General features: G+C 32.3%; 1 pseudogene; it reads right to left on the bottom strand.

Moving 5' to 3' along the window:
• Window positions 1–8,025: 8,025 nt before the first annotated feature.
• LOC148613639 (dynein regulatory complex protein 8-like) lies at window positions 8,026–12,804 on the bottom strand (annotated as a pseudogene).
• Between the last annotated feature and the right edge of the window lie 2,071 nt (window positions 12,805–14,875).

Here is a 14,875-nt window from a genome sequence, read left to right as displayed (position 1 = left end):
AAGAAAGGAAGAATTAAAAGGAATTTCTGCATTTCTCATGAAATTTTCTGAACCGGAGTTCTGTAATAATGAATCATTTGACGAAACATTATTTGGGCACAGGGAAAAATAGGTCCTTAACTGGTATGGGTCACACATTTTGGTGTGGACTTAAAATTACTTGCAACATATGCCGATACAAAGCCACACCTTATATCAGGAATCAATTCATCAAAAAGTTGCAATGAAATTTGAATGGATGAACAGGTACATGTTTTGGCAAAAACAAAAAACAAAACAAAAAATCGAAGCGTCAGCAATATAAAAACATGGCCTAAATGTAAAACATAAAACAGAGACCGTCTACATATACAATGTAGCAAATTGAATAAAAAGAAAGTTGAAATCACACAAAAAACTAAAGCATTATCAGTATAAATTGGAGGTTCGGGTTGTTGTTTAAACAGTCGAAAATCTATCAGAGCAATACAGAGAAGACTAAGAGAACAATAAAAGATAACATGACTTAGGGTTAGGACTATGCAAATCAATTGTGAAAAATAATTAATTGATTAGGTTACGGTTCGAGATGGAGATGTGCTTTGAGTAACAAAGTAGCACAACATCAGAAAATAAACTACCAGTGGGAACAAGAGCGAATGACCTGGCCGATGTCTTCACGTAAGAAACAACGACCTTCATAATTCCAGCGGAAGACAGTAACAAAAGTTCATTGATGCATTGGAATCATATGGATTTGAGACCACAGGATCTTATATAATGAAAGAATATTTCATCAAAAATAGCAGGTGCTATACAGGATAGACAATTAAAACCAAACGGAAGACATGTAAACCGAGGAACAAAACAAAGTGAAGATCGCATAGAGGAAAAAACAGCTTTGACGCCAACGATACCGGGACAGCAGAAGCAAGATGACTAATTTTAAGACCAAAATGTTTTCCTAATCGTAAGGGCATTGAATGAATTTGTGACGTGAAATGTTTCAAATAATGGGTAGAAAGATAAAAAAAATAAAGAGCGGGTCATGAAACAAACAGTGGGAGAAAGACCATGGAGCATGACACGGATTTGAAAATAAAGACAACTCTACGACCAATGGAACAATGGATATGATTTATTACTGATGCAGTAGCCACATTATCGACAATATGTGATTCCCATTTTGATGCACGGAGAATTCGATGACTAGAGGGAAAGGTAACATTCTGTATTTCCATCATATTTGTTACAGCATAGTTTTGTTAAAAGAATTAAAAGATGAATGCTGTTCTTGTTTACAGAAACAAATTGTTAAAGAAGCTGTAATTGAAAAGCATATTAATGTTAATGAAATTAACTTTGTATCGTTTCGTTTGTTGATATACATTTCATGCATGCATAATAATCATGATAACATAATCTCGCGATACAGATTTTGTTTGCGTGGAATGTTTACACTGAGTAGTATATCTATAACAAGTACTTGAGTGAGTAAGCGAAATGTGATCTCGAGTGCCGTATAACGTCAAGAATATACGAGTGTAATTAAATAATATTTTAGTGTGGTTACTGTGTTTACAATGATCAAAATATTGCAATAATTGTCAAAATATTTGATTTCAGTACTTCATTTTTATTATGAAATATTTTAGTTTCTAAGAAATTTTGAATATAGATATTATGCATTCTAAAACAAAGCATTGAACATAGTAGAACCTCTCGGTGATTGATTTGGGTGCTTATTTAGCGTTTTTTTTTTTTTTTTTTTTTTTTTTTTGCTTTTGTAAATTCAAATACAATGTTATAGTGTCTTAGCTTTCTGGTTAGACCGAGTAATAAATGTTTGAACTTTTCCAAGTCCAATTAGGTGAAAAATTACCATCCCTTCCTATGAAAAAAGTACTGCAACATGAACCTAAATGATAATTTTTAGCATATTATCGATGTAAAAAAACAGTTGAGTAACCAACTGAATAATTATCATGTTTCATGGCTGGGTAAAACATATAATGATCTGTTTTGTCATGTTGTCTGGACTTTCACATGTGAATCTGGATGGTGACTTCGGTGAACAAAGATGAAAACCTCCTCCATTATTGGAACCACGTGGATCATTTCCTAGAAATGAAAGAAAATAAACTGAGGAAGTGCACTTACTGTACAACTGTGGACACATATATCGTCAGTAAACACAACCCTTTAATCTTAACGTTTAAAATCAAAATGTCGTTGTTTTCAGTATATCATAGGTATCATAAATAGATTGCTATATACGTCAATATTGTGTCTCGTCTGAGACATTTATTAAATATATCGCAGGTTGCATTCTGATGATAAAAAAGACGGAAGTTGGAAAGAAATAAATATGTTAAACACAGCACAAATGCACACTAAAGTATGTCATTTAAAGGAAATTTGTATGCTTAGCAAACGTTTTTAATCGGCCTTAAAGAACAAGTACCAATACTGAAGATACACTATGGACACAGCATCGTGCCACCGGGGAAGGGAGGACAAACAAAAACAAAACACGAATTTCATTAAAACTTCCGTAAATCACCTTTTTTTATATTTATTCTCGCTTAACCAAAGAACCAAAAACATAGATGGGTAAATCATTATGCGCAGCCTCATTTATTCTCTAAGGAATCAAGGTTATAGCTGTAATCAAAAGAATATAGTCCATTGACAAAGACCAGACATGGAAACCCGTCATACACAACAAAGAACATAAAGTATCTAAAATTTTACATACAAAGTAACAAAAGCAAATGAGCAAATATCATTGTCAAAGAGTAATCAAGGGAACCAAAGTTATAGCGGTAATTAAAAGAATATAATCCAGCAACAAAGACTAGAGACGGAAAACAGACACACACAACACAGAACATACAATAACCAAAATAATACATACAAAGTTACAAAAGTTAATGAACAACTCAGACTCCACTAAAAACTGGGAGCATGGACCAGGTGAACTGGTGGGTAAAGCGTCTTCTGCTTTTCTAGAAACAACCGCCAAGTAGCTAACAAAAGGTCAAGTCTAGGATAGTTGAATGAGGAAAGGAAAACTATGACACGTTGAACGAACTAAAATGTTAATTTTTGGCAAATAAACGGTGTACAATAGACATGTTGGGTACTATTGTCTTAATTATCGATGTATTAAACATATCTTTTCATTTTTCAGATTTTAATTTATTTTTGGCGACAAAAAAATGATGTATAAGGGTACCTGTAAATCATCTTTTAGTTCTTGAGAGGCTGTTATCTTATCCCATTTACTAATTAAACGGATAAAAAAGTCCTTTCGAGCACAAAATACATAAGAGCTAATATGCTTATTCTTATCAAATGATTTTAAATGGTTTTTGAGATTTAAAAAGTTGTTTATGCGAAAAATGCCCAAAAAGCTGTTTCAGATGCCATAAATCTTCAGTCAGTCGACAAATGGTTTTGAAAATATCGGCATAGGTCCGTCTTTTGTTGCTGAACAATATTACCTTCTGCCAATATTTTGCTAAAGGCAACGGTTTTGGAGTTATTTACCAAAAAAAAAAACTGTATTCAGACCCCTATGTTCTTTTTTTTCAGTAACGGCGGCCATGTTTTTTTCATGGATCATAAATCCCAACGATCATTTTATGCACAATGCTCTAAGGAACAAATATGCAAAATTTACATCCTGTCGGTCTAGTATTTTCAGATAAGAAGATATATGAAAATTTGTCGACGATAACGACGACGAAGGACGCCAAGTGATGGCATAAGCTCAGTTGGTCTTTGGCCATGTGAGCTGAAAAGGAAACATATTTATTACCTTCAAAACTAGCAGCAACTGTAGCATAAGACATGCCATTCTGTATTCAGTACCCGCTTAACAAAATGGTAATCACTTAAATATCTAGTGAAGCTCGTTAAATCAAGTGACATTTTGATACAAAATTTGACATTTTAGACACGATAACTAACGGATAATTGCAAATTGCACTCTAATACTTGTAATTCAAATTTTGTATACAATTTCTTTCACTTTCGTGACTCATGTTTTTATTTCATCATGTGTTGTTATCAGATATTCAAATATAATTCGAATAAAATAATTGGTGCTTAAATACAGACCATTTTATTCTCGAGTATAGGATGGAGGACTAATTTTATGTTGAGTTTTTAAGTAATGGGCTAAAAATTGAATGATTATATATTTGTTCTGTCCTTGGCTATGTACAACAAATTTTACTTTTGACCTTAAAAGCGCTGAGAGCCCGATTTAAGTCTGACAAGAAGTTAACAGGTACTGCACAATTTCAAGGTAAAACAGAGTAAGGGTTTTTAAATTACTAGTTTTGTATATTTAACAGAAACAAAATGTCTAATTTTGTTGAAAGGGTGGTTAAAGCTTAGTTAAATTATGAATAATTTAAATCGTAGTTGGTGTAAAACTGTAAAGGGCATCATTAATCTACATATAGACCTTCGCCGACTACAGCATGATACGACAGCAGTGGTCAACCCCTGAACAGTTCGGGCTAATGTAGACACAATAATAGGTTTTTTTGACACACTTAAGCATGGAAACTTACTGTGTAACAATTCATTATGACCACAACAACTAGTTTGGACACAATATAGTACACATTTTTTTAAAAATTAAAAAAAAATCGGACCAAAAACAAACATGTTATTGTCTTGACATCAAGTAAATGTATGTTTCTGGTCCCCCTTTTGGCCCTTTATTTGTTAAAAGTCTTTCCCCCAAAAATCAATCCAATTCACTGTAGTTTTATAGTTGAATAATATGAAATGCTTGTTTTTGGGTCCCTTTTTGGTCCCTAACTTTAAAACAGTTGGGGATATAACCCCCCACAATCAAAACCAAAATCCCTTTTTTGGGTTGAAACCTTAAAATTGTATAAAGATCAACCAATACCAAAGTTTTTGCACGAAAACAAAGTATATTCGGACGACGAGGACGACAGTGCCATATATTGTGCATGTATATACCAATATACAAAAATGTGCGACTACATTTTTGCGGTCGTATAAAAATATCGATAAAATCAAATCGACTTTATCCTCTTGCAGTTAACACCTGTCTCATATCTAAATACTTCTAATACACTACCAGGTACTGAATAACTATGTATATTTTTAAAACTGTTTAAGAGTTGCAAATTTCCTTCAAAGTACTCATTCCTTTTCAGGACTTTTTTTCCTGTAGGGTAATTCAGCACATTATTAATTGATTTACGCATGATTACCGTCAACAAATGAGTACTATGCCTATTGCAATATACATTTGTACATTGTTTTGATGTGACCCATCACCAAGCTACACGCAGCGGCAGTCGTTCGTTTCCTCTCTTACTAAAGTGAATTACGAACATCAGAACTTGTTTTGGAGCTTGACCCATCACACACATCACCACAATCAAAGGCAAACCTTTTTTACTTCGAGGAAAAATAACTGGTAATTTTATCAGCATATAAAATATAAAACAGTTTTTTGTAACTCTCCTTGTCAAAGACCCTGTGAGATATTGCCCTCACTTTGCGTCAGTCGTCGTCGTCGTCCATCGTTAACAATTTGTCATAAATCTTCTCTTCTGAGACTACTAGACCAATTGGAACCAAACTTGTTGTGAATGTTCTATGTATCCTGCATAGAACTGATGTGGATTTTTTTTTTTACATCCGTCGAAAAACATGGCCGCCGTTACTAAAAATAGAACACAGTGGTCAGACAGCACTTTGTCGTATATATCTCCAAAACCGTTAGTTTTAGCCAAATTTTGACTAGGTAAACTATTCAGGGTAATGAGATCTATCTGTGGTCAAATTTTTATTTTATTCTATTAATCCATGTTGGAGTTACTGTCCTTTTCTTTGCTATTTTTAATATCATTTCTTTCAAAAACCTGTTCCTCTTAAACTACTTGAACAAAGTTGACATGAATATTTCTTAGGGTATCCCGAATGGGAAAGTTTTGTTCCGTCAAAAGCATGGCTGCTGTTAAAAAAAAACATAATATAGTGGTCAGACAATAGTTTTCGCTTATTATATTTCTAAAACCGTTATGTTTAACCAAATTCTTTTAATTGTTGAAATGATCCTCATTATAAAGCCTACAAAAGTCTCCACGGGGATAAAAGTTGTCAGAAGACTCCTTGTAAGAGTTGTTGTCTTTGAAAGACGAAAAATAACAGTTTTTATTAAAAAATCTTCAGCCGAAATCTTGAAAACTATAATAGATAGAAAGAAACTCTCAATTCCTAAAATGATCTTTATAAGTCCAACCAAAGTCTTCTTCGAGTCAAAACTTTTTGACAACTCTTCTATAAATTTATTGCCCTTGAAAGACAAAATTGAACCAGGTGAGCGATTTAGGTTCCTTAGAGCCTCTTGTTTTATTAGGCAACCTTTTATTTTATTTGTCATTTTTTTAAACATTTTTTGTCTCCCCAATTATAAGTCTAATTATTTTACAACATTTACCAGAAGTAATCTTTTTTTTCTTCCAAAACCATAGCATCAAATGTTTACTGCCTGAATGAAAATTTTTTGAAAGCTTCGTTTTCAATTTTGGTTTGTAGACAAGGACATTTACCATTCTTTATACTTCTGAGTTCTAAGTGAGTTCAGAGTTCAGTGTTTGTTAACTCAGAATCCAAAGATTTAAGCGTAGTAAAGTTATGAGGGGCGGATTAAAAGGTTGAGGAAGTTTTTGGAAAAGCGTGTTTATGAAAAGAAAAAAAAAGAAAAACTAAAATTACGCAGAGATTTTTTGTCATTATCCAAACAATTAAACCTGCAAGTATAACCTAAAGAATTTACCAAAACGTTTGACTTTTTTAAGATATTGATAGGTCATATTTGGTTATAATGCACTATGGAAAAATGGCAGAAAAATTTCCCTCCACTTTTTCTGTATATAAGCACTCAAAAAATATCTACACCACAAATGGTTCCGGATAAAAAAGCTTAACAGTTGTTTTCAAGATGTATTGAATATATCTGATGCAAAACAGACCAAATTGATGTGCCATCCACTGCTTGATTCTTGCAAGGAATGGCATATAAAAGATCAAAAAGATAAAAGAGAGGGCTGAGTAAGTTTTAAACAACTTGGTAGTATACCAATTTTTTTTTATTTAAATAACAAGGTGGACGATTTCATACAATTTCATCACAGACAGGTATATATAAATATGATTTACAAAAAAAAACAATAAGAAAAAAACAAAAAAGCGATAAGAAAAAAAACAATAAACAATAATAAGAAAAAAACAAAAAAGCAATAATAAAAAAAAACAAAAAACAATAATAAAAAAAACAAAAAACAAACTATGAGCTTCCTTCACTAAATCGATACATCCCATTACCCCATTTGTTAACATGTGACATTCTCCTTTCGAAATCCAAATTTATTTGGAACAAAATCTAAAAAATGAGGATGCATGATTGTCATATGTAGCAGTAATAAAGATTGTGTGAAAGTTTCATTAAATTCCATCTAGTTGTGTCATTGATAAATGATGGGTACTCCCACATCAAGGCATGATAAAGTTTGTGTTTGTTGATGCGAGGTAGATCAAAATGAAAAAATAAAGGGTGAAATGGAATATGATACAAACATTTCACTGATTTCTAGCGTTATGTGCCTTACCCTAGGTCTACCTCTTTAAAGTTTCATTAAATTCCATACAGTGGTGTATGAGGAGTAATGAATAAGAGGTAGATACCCCCATGTCTCCATATTCATGAATGACAAAGACTATGTTTTGCTGTTTGAAACCCCCAATTTGATTTGAAATAGAAAGTGCCCAATGGGAACATGCAGTAAAGATTCTATGAAAGTTTCATTAAATTCCGTACCGGTGTTTCACAGTAGTTTCTATTAGATGTTCCCCATTGGTGTATGAACGGATAAGATGTACATCCCCCTCTGTGTACTGGAAGGAAGTACGGATGGAAGGAGAGACAGCTCTATCACCAAATACCCTAAATTTTGAAAGTGAATGTATTTTAAAATTTCTACAATATTACAGTTCATCAACTGTCATTTGTGAAACATAGTCTTTATAGAGTATAATGCCTTTGTCTGGGTCTACTGCAGCACACAGCATTTCTTCAATCTCATCTATTAAGAAAGGCATTCCTACAAAAAAAACAACCAGAACTTGAAGCAACCATGAGAGGAAGCATGGTTTTGTCAAATATAATATTACCATTTTAGGGCCTGCTTTCATAAAAAAAATATCAAGTTTATATATTCCTCTATGGTCTATGAGTTTTTCCTGGAATGTTCAAGCAATCTGATCAGCCTAAATTCATGAAATAAATGAGAAGGATGCATTTTTTTTTGTACATTTAATTGCCCCCGAAAAAGTGGTGAGGGTGCTTTTTACATTTGAACATTGACTGCAAAATATATGAAGCTGAATACATCATAGTGCTATTCATACCCCCATCTCCCCCAACACACACACACACACACACACACACGCTTCTTCATTATTATTTGCTAATTTCAGCTGAAGGTTTGTTCACTTTTACAAAATAGTACATGGCTAGATTGAAAATTCTGATTTTTAAAACATTTTTTCGAAAATTGGATTTTTTATTCAATTTTTAGTTCTCAAAAGTTCAAAAAACCGTTACCTGAATTTTCCATTTAACAAAATCAAAGTCAGTCTGGTCATTTTGTTATTTGTACAACTTGAAAATATATATTTAATAGAACACCATAATTTTATCAAAATATTCAAAGGTGATAAATTAAAATTGCATATGAGTAAAATCTTTGAAATTTGGACCAGCCCACCAGCCAATGCTGGTAAAAATAGCAATGGGCTAGAATGTGCTTCCAAGCAAATGTATCCTATTTAAAATTCTTTCCAGATTAAGGGTAGGGGCTTGTTGTCTGAAATTAGACCGCGAAGACTGAGATTCTGTTTATGAGACTTTCTTTTTTTCATTCTGGAGAAGATTGTATCCTTCCTTTTCTTGAATGGGGTCTGATGCTAGGTACATCGTAAAATTTTAACACTAACACTCCTTTTTTAAAAAACAAAGTCAAATCTTTCAAAACTTTACACAATTTTTAAATAAATTTTAAGCCTCTGAATATTTTCAGAAAAAAAGTAAAATTTTAACAATATGTAATACAAAATGTAAATAGTCAATTATTAGTTTGATATGGTAATTTCTGGTTACATATTTTGGATCTTATGAAAACAGAAAACAATAAAAATTAGCAAAATATACATCATGACTAGGAAAGAATTAAAGGGAACTTTTACATATCACACAAAATTTTTTGAGCTTACATTTTGTCATAATGATTTATTTGACTAAGCATTATTTTGGTATGAGGAAACGTTGGTAACGTACTGGTACAGGTTATACATTTCCATGTCTACCCAAAATTTCTTACAAACGTATGCCGATACAAAGCCACATCCCACATTAGAAATCAATCCATGCTAGAGCCAAGATTATTGTAATGAAATTTGGATCGATGGACATGTAAATGATTTGGCAAACAAACAAAAAAAACAAATCAATGCGTCAGCATAGGGATGATCCAAATACATCAAAATATGAAAAAAAAAACATGGCCTAATTGTAACACATGAAACAGATACTATATACATATACAATGTAGCAAACTGAATAAAAAAAGACATCACACATAAAAACAAAAACACTACCAGTATGAACTCCCACAAAAAATCAATAAGTGACATCAGGTGCTTTGGAAGGGTATTCCAATATTATACCACTCACTCAGTAGGGTTATAATATGAGAGGGTGATTTTTTCTCTTCTGACATTTAACTGATTGATGAGCCGACAAAAGTGATGCAGAATGTTATGAGAACCAAGTTATTATTTTTTTTTTGAGACCTTACAGACCCTTCTTAATGTAAACAATTAACATTATCACTATGCAGTTATAGAAATCAGTCAAAAATAAGTGTCTTATCGAAAGGAATGAACAAAACTGATGAAAGTCCCACTACTTAAGGAGGTAGACCTATGGTAAGGGGCATAACTCTTGAAATTAGTGATATGTTTGTATCATATTCAATTTCACCAAAGCCTATTAAGCCTTCATTCGAAATCAATCCAAGTTATTTCGATGTTTAAATGAGATTGGTGAATACTTTACACATACGTTCCAATGATTTGTAAGAGTTATGTCCCTGCCCTAGGTCTACCTCCTTAAATGCTAATTTCTCTTGAGGAGGTAGGAGTGACAAACTATTCAAGACTTATAAGTGTTTTCATGTAGGGCAAAACAGCCTTTTTTTCCTAATCTGAGTTGGTGATTAAAAATGCATGCATCTTTTTAACCTATTGACTATGATTGAATTTATGTGTGGAGTTTTCCGCGATTTTTTATTTTAAAAGTTTTCTACAATTTTTACTGGAGATTCTCCTACCACCAATTCTTGTTTTAAACCATTTCTCCACTCTCCGTGGTAAAATTAAGATTATAACATGCTTGCTGAAGTTAAAAATGGGTCAATGATGCAAAGAGACCGAATTAAAACAGGAAATAGCTATCACACAAGTCTGAAATTGAATCACACAATATGGAACCTGAACAAGATGCTGGATACTAAATATCGAGAGGCTGTAATTAGTAGTTACCGAGGAAGGTGTTATGAAAATAATGTGGGTGCATGCTCGATTAAAGCTCACATACTATACAACCTGAATTTCACTACGTGAAATTTGGCAAAAATATCTTTAGTGGAGAAATATTTTAAACCACTCATAACTAAAGAAGAATCTATATTCAAAGTAAGCTATCATTTTTCTATTCATACCTGTACCTTTTGTCATCATGAACATTTTGAGTTCATCTGGTAATGAATAACCTTTACAATCACCATCTAGAACCTGAAAAGCTTTTAATGTCATATCTACTGGTTGGGGTTTATACCTGAAAAAAAAGTTTGAATTATTTTGGCTTACTTTCAAGATCCGAAATGGCATGAATGCTCTAAAATCGGATTACTTCCGCTAAAACCTTTGTTCCCTTGATATGATTGCGTAACCATGATTACCTGAATGTTTTTAATTTCCTTGGAACAAGTTTAAAAACAGACAATGACTTTACGGTGAAAGTACCATTGTTCTTGGGATACTAATTTTCGTGGTTTTCGTGGGAAAGCCAAACCACGAAATTTGGTTCCCAACAAAAAGGAGAATCCCACGAATGTGTATACTGAAAACCTCAAAACCACGAATTCAAGAATCCACGAACTAGTGTTTCTTCCCTAAATTATGAAAATGGTATCCACAAATTAAATTAATTTCACAGTATATATAGATATCAGGTTTCTGATAATATATATGACCTATATTGTAACGAAGACCTGTGTTTGAATTGGAAACTGGGTAATATTACATAAATGCAATGATAACCAACTATTTCATTTATTAATGTAAACATCCCATTCTCAGACAGGCAAAAAATAAACCAACCATACACATGTGTATGATATGTTTTCAACGAGGCACATTGTAGCAATCTTTGGGTCGCTATGATATTGACTAGGGAACCAGATTAGGGACCAGATTAAACAACTAGCAATTAATATTCATAAACGTCTGGGCTGTGTTAGTGCAAATGACCTATGTAGTCGTGAAAGAAGTTTTTGTGCCTGAATCAGGAACTGGGTAATGTTCAATGCTAACCGATCATTTCATGTAAATTTCTTGTTCTCGTACAAGCAGGAAACACACGTAGAACACATGTGTATGAAACTGAAGAGATACATTTTTATCTCGTATGAAGCTGGAACTATAACACTATGTCAGTAAACATGGCGAAAATCTGGAGCATTACATGGCGTATAACTACATATTTATACAAATCATACGATAATATTAAGTACTAAAATTACGAATGCGAGAAGTAGCTTACAATATTAGCGATTTAAAAAAGAACCAAGGACTCAATAGTATTTAAATTTAAACATGTAAAAATACTACATTGTTAGAAATCACTTAATATTTAGAAATTAATTTGTAAGCATTTAGAAAAAAATATGGTCCCAAGTATTCTAAATTTTGGAATTTAATAAGTTCTGGCCTGGATTGCATAAAAAAATCTCAAACAGAGTTTTTTTCTCAAATTTTCTTTCTTCATGCAATATTTGATTGGTTGAAATTTGAGGTAAGATTTTAAGGAAAATCTCAATTCCAGATTTTTTAAGGAAATCTAGCCTTGTACATTCGAAATCTTTTTACTGATCAGGATTGTTTAACACTTACTTCCTTTCCATAATAATCTTTGTCATAATGGTAAAAACTTCTCATATCTTATAAAGACTGTTGGTTCATCCTCTTCCATCTACAAGTATATAAACATGAATAAGTTTAAGGAGCAACTAAAATTACTTGTAACATTTGCCACGTCTGTATGAAGTCATCCACTAAAGAAGCTGGTTCGGTAAGGGCAAAATTTGGCCTCAAAAATGAAGTTTACATGAAGAAAGTTTCATGTTGTTTCTCCTGCTCTTTAATGTGTTTTATTGATTTGATTGGTTTATGGTAATAATTTGAACATATATTTCCTTCAAACTTGGCTGACACTGAGAAAATATGTTAAAAAGGCTGGAAAACTCCAATTTTTTGCAGTTTGTTCACTCTGATAACAATGGGCACATGTGTGTTGACGCTCGTGCTTCATATATTTTGTGTATAATTGTCGGTAACAACTCATGAAAAATTACAATGTATCTTGAGTCAACAGATCCTTACTGAACTTTCTCCTTTGAAATCAATCCATCCATTGAGAACCATTTTTTGTGACAAACATTTTCCATATCAGGCCAGAGTGAAAATTGGTAAGAAGTTGATATCAGAGAGAAATCAAAATGGAAAACAATTGTTTCAAATGTTTTCAAGATATGCCTAATCTATATAAAGCCACACACCAAATTTGACATAAATCCATTCATTGGCAGCAGAGATTTTTGTGACGAAAATTTTCTCTATCAGTCTATGTAATGAAAATGGGCATAGTGCCACGAAACAGGAAGATGAAATCGGAGAGCAACCAAATTTTCTTACAATATTGCCCTATTTTTTTATTTTTTTTTTTTAACTTCTTTGTATTATTTCTAGATCTATAAAAATATATATTTTATTTGTTCTTTCTTAATTAATTGTAAGTAATGACATTTTTTAATCATTCGTTTATCATTCTTTTATCATGCGCTTAAACACATGCTGGGAGTGAATGCTTTTCTTGCATTTAAACACACGATAGGAGTACATGTTTATATGCATAAAAGAAGCATTCATTTATTGTGCATTTGGAAACCACTTTGTGTTTTATCTAAAAATACTAGGCAGCCTGTCGAAATTCAATCCTGAAAAAAACTTAATCGAATTAAATTAGACCTTCTAGATTATTTCATTCAGTCATGGCATGTTGGATAAATCAATATTCCATTCCACACTCTGTTCTAATGGCATTTTATGGATCCCTGGTTTTTTCTCCATATTTTATGATTTACATGTAAGTAGCTGTCTTTGTAAGAATCATGCCAAATCCAAAAATCCGAAAAATAAGATACCCCAAAAAAATCGACATATTTCAATCAACGTTGATTATACTTAGAGTCATTTACAGAGTTACCTCCCTTAATTTGAAAATTTACATTCTATATAATTTTTATTCCAAGAATTCAGGCTATATGAAAACCTGAAAGTTAATTTCTGTTTACTATGAAAATTCAAACAAAATATAAAAACATGTAGGCTTTTCACCAAAATCATATTTTGCATGATTCTTAGCTTGAGTGCTACTTAACAATCATAAAAGCTGAAATATAATTAGATGAACAGAAAGGTTATGGGATGGGACAACAATTTGATATATTGGGGAGAGGGGGGCTCTTGGAACGTTGCTTCTGATCAACATATTTTGGGAATAGTTTTCACCATGTTAATATTTCAACTTTCATATTTTACTTACATTAAAGCAAATTTCATATACAATGTGTAAAAATGCATTATGTTCAGATCAGAGTAATATGAAAGTGTCATTTTTTTTTCTCCCTACTATTTATTTACAAAAAGGTTAAAGGTCAATATACATAGTGTTCCAATCCTCCTGAAAATCAAATGGTTGTCCCGTAAACAGACAGAACAAAGGAATGCTGTTATATATGTACAGAGACTGAATGAAATAACATGAGCTTGCATGCATTGTCGTGCTAGGAATACCCCACTCATACAGGAAGTTAATATCGGAAAGCACCAAAAAAGGGCTTACAATGCATGCTCTATCTATACGAAACCACTTACTTAATTTGAAATCAATCCATTCACTGGCAGCCAAGATAATTGAAATAGGAATTCTGGAATAGATGGACAAGGTGATTTCAATGTTACCAACCATGACAGGGAGCTCGAGTATTGTTAGGTCACTTATCTGTCTAAGAATCAGGCAAAATGTGTATAAAGTGTGGTACATGAGGGAAAAAACGCAGAGATTTTATTTCATTAACCAGGTATTTATAAATGATAACCTCCAGAAATAACCATCAAAGTGTTTGTTAAATTTGCCTTCTTCAGTTATTGATAGATCAAATTTAGTTGAAATGCACTATAAAAAAATGATGGAAAATTATTCCACATTTTTTCCTTATATAAGCAGTCAAAAAATATCTGTCACAGATGCTTCAGGATAAATTTAAATAACTTTTCAGTTAATTTCCAGATGTATTGAATATATTTTAGGAAAAAAAGACCAAATTGAGAAATGTGATGTGCCACCCATTTCCTGATTCTTACACAGAGTGGTTCTTAAGGATGCAGAATTAGGGTAAGTGACACAACTCTTAAAAATCATTGGAACGTTTGT

The sequence above is a fragment of the Perna viridis genome, chromosome 6 (assembly GCF_037379345.1).
Source record: "Perna viridis isolate PV_CMFRI_1.1 ecotype Kerala chromosome 6, ASM3737934v1, whole genome shotgun sequence".
Classification (NCBI taxonomy): domain Eukaryota; kingdom Metazoa; phylum Mollusca; class Bivalvia; order Mytilida; family Mytilidae; genus Perna; species Perna viridis.
The sequence above is the reverse complement of the archived record's forward strand: the minus strand, read 5'-3'. Positions and strand labels throughout refer to the sequence as shown.